Below are 3,365 nucleotides of genomic sequence, written 5' to 3' on the forward strand. Positions count from 1 at the left end.
TGCATAGTACAAGATATTATTACGGCCGCTTTACACATACTGGAACTGTGGGATTCCTCCAAATCATCGCATATCCAGCGCATCCAGTCCTTCTAATTAAACTACCTGGGACAAACTGTGAAAACTCCTTATTACGTCACTAATCTCACTACCCACAATGACCTTAGCATCGATTTTGTCTGAGGTGATTCAATCGCGTTCCAAAAACTTCCAAATCGAGTTTTCGATCCATCCTAACCATACTGCCCAAGACATATCTACACTTTTCCATCCCCATACAACCCCTCTAATGTTTTCAATCAAAATTCCTCAGAAAATTATCAAATCTCCTTATTATGTCACTAACTCAATATACACAATGACTTCAACTTTCCTTTTGTCTGAGGTTATATGGTCCCGTGCTAAAAACTTCCAAATCAAGCTTTATATCCATCCTAACCATACTGCCCAAGACATATCTACACTTTCCCACCCCATAAAACCTATCTAATGTTTTCAATTAAAATTCCTCGGAATATATCAAATCTCCTTATTACGTCACTAACTCACTATACACATTAACCTCCACTTTCCTTTTGTTTGAAGTGTTTCGATCCTCCCAAAAGGTCAACACAAACTTTTGATCCATACTTTCCGTACGGTTCAACCCGTATCTACATTTTGACATCCTGAAAGCCATCCAAGTTGCCTTAAACATTCGAGGCTTCGGGACCTCCTCGCCCTGTAATCCCTCATATTGGTTGGTTGGTTTCTCCTGACTTGTTGCAGTGCTGGCCATAGTGTCAGTGATGTGACCAGGAGAAAAAAGCCGTACGCATATTTTTGTAATGAGTATTTTGATGTACCCAACAAATTCGTCAAAGAATTTCAAATGTAAATAGTGCCTACAAAAACAGATTTCTATTGTGGTCATACTCATTACGCTCATCAGGGTTGTTAATCTTTAATTAAGTTAATTACCAGAAACAGAGTTGCACTCAGTTTAACTCAAACAAGAGATTTAAGGAAAAACAGTGATAATGAAACACCTATCTACATAAAATATACAGTAAGTACTTAAATTTAGAGGTAACAATAGGTTCTTCACTCTGTAATTTTTTCATGTTAATTTAACGTGACAATTACTAACTAAATCCTAAAAATCAATCTGTTTTTGATGGAGACAAAATAGTTTTTGCATTTAATCATTATCTAACTAGATAAAATGAGACGTGAGCAGGGAAATCGGGTCATATCCTCGAGAACGTTGTGTAACACGTTGAATAAAAGATAATAGCACATTTGAAAACCATACCTGTTTCTCGAAAAGAAATAAAAGCAGACTGTCTGGAAAAGGGGTGAAATTATTTACTCGTACGTTACAACTATTACTTACTTCTATTACAGTGTGAGATTTTTTTTATATGCGACTAAGAACGATCTTATATAGCCTAGAATCTCGTACCTCTTGAATTTATTACAGCTCAGAATGCCTCTCTTTAAGGGTAAAATTATGTTCTCGAATTTTTCCCTGTTGTAACGTGAAATTTAACAAATTGCATTTCCCAAAACGTAGCAATTTGTAGAAAAATCTCATCGAGGAAATCCCTTTAGTAGATTAATAAATAATAGACTAAATGTACCTAAGTTAAATGTTCGCTGAAATTTAAACTTAGTGTTTGATTTGAACGATCAAATGCCCCCCCCCCTACAACTTTGAAAAGTTGTCATTCGTTAAGTAAACATTTTCGGCCGCTTTGTGATTTAAACTGTTTTTGAGGCAAAGCTTTTGGATAATCAAATTATTGACACTGACCTGAATCTGAAGGGAGTTCATGGGTAACCCTCGGGGTCACAGTCCTATTGTCGCAGTCGCTTGATCTAACATAATTCAATCCTGTTTTCTTATACTTAATATCTCTTTGGTTATTTGAAAACTGCATCAACATGTCTTTGCATCCATATTCGGTAGGACTGTCCTTGTAAAATTTTTCTTAGGTAATTGGCAAGTGAGAATTTTCCAATACCATCGTATTCATTACAAATAGACTTAAGGGAATTTTTAATAAATCAACCTATTCGGGTAAATCAAGTTTTTTCAAAATTTAATTTCAGTCACAATTAAATGAGCATAAATCGATCTTTAGATATTTAAAAAATATTAATTTTGGTGTACTAATTTTATTGTTCGTTAATATATAAAATCAAATGTTCTAAGAAGAATATTCTAATTTAGTATTATTTAAAAAGATAAATAAACAGAATACCTCTTTTTTTCATATTTTAACAAATATTTTGTAAGTAAAGTAGGTCAGACAATAGTCAAAATTGGACTTCAATTTTTTTTTAAATTGTCCAGTTCATTTTATAACTATCAAGCATTAAAATCGGACTATTCTTTCCATTTACGAAAACGAGGTTAATTTCTTACAAATGATTTTGTTATTTTGTGTATTTTCTCATAGCAATATCTTATATATTTTAATGGTACATATGTCGTTAAAAGGTACGTTCCTCTTCTTTTAAATGGTCTGTTTGATTTTATATTCATTTTAGAGATTTTTGAATTATAGCCGTTTCAATCAGATATTCCGATAATCGTTCGTAGTCCCTGATAGCAGAGACTATCGAGCTTCTGCAGGCGCGTTTTTATAGCCGAAGAATAGCCCATGCAACCATAAAACGAGGTCGACAACAGCTGGTCAAATATTGTCAGGAGGGTCTCCTTGTCCACTTCCGACCAATGAAGTGACCAATGAACTTTAATAATGTTATCTCTTTCCTTCACTTCACCCCGAGGGCATCAATGTGTGTCTGCTTTACTACATATATAAATCGTGTAAAATGAACTAATTCCGATTTCCTTTTTTTTTAAGTTTCCTTTTTTTCAATTTAATTTTAATTAAATTCACTAATTTCGTGGTCCGCTTGACCAATTAATACATTACAATTAATTAAGGTTTTTAGTTGAGATGAAAAAAAGTTAATGGCACGAGAGGGATTCGAACCCACGACCTTCGGCTAGATACGCCGCTGCTCTACCACCTGAGCTATCGTGACCTCGATCCACTCGGACATCAACTCCCCATCTCAACCCCACCTTATGAGATTTCCCTCCTTTTGCCATTTCAATTGTCGTCGAGAATCCAAACCGATTACACGACATTTGGAAAATGGCAAAAGGAGGGAAAATCGCTACCTCAACTAGACACATTTGTCTCACGTCTATTTTAAAAACACTCTATAAAAATTAAATTACTATTGTTTTGTTATTGTTGTTGTTAATTATGACAGATTTTCTGAAGAATTGGTTTCGAATAAGCAATAATAATAAATATTTGGTCATTTGCCAATGTAATCACGACCTCTAAAACGTTGTTGGACAT

The sequence above is a fragment of the Cimex lectularius genome, unplaced genomic scaffold, assembly GCF_000648675.2.
Source record: "Cimex lectularius strain Harlan isolate CLEC.00 unplaced genomic scaffold, Clec_2.1 scaffold259, whole genome shotgun sequence".
NCBI lineage: Eukaryota > Metazoa > Arthropoda > Insecta > Hemiptera > Cimicidae > Cimex > Cimex lectularius.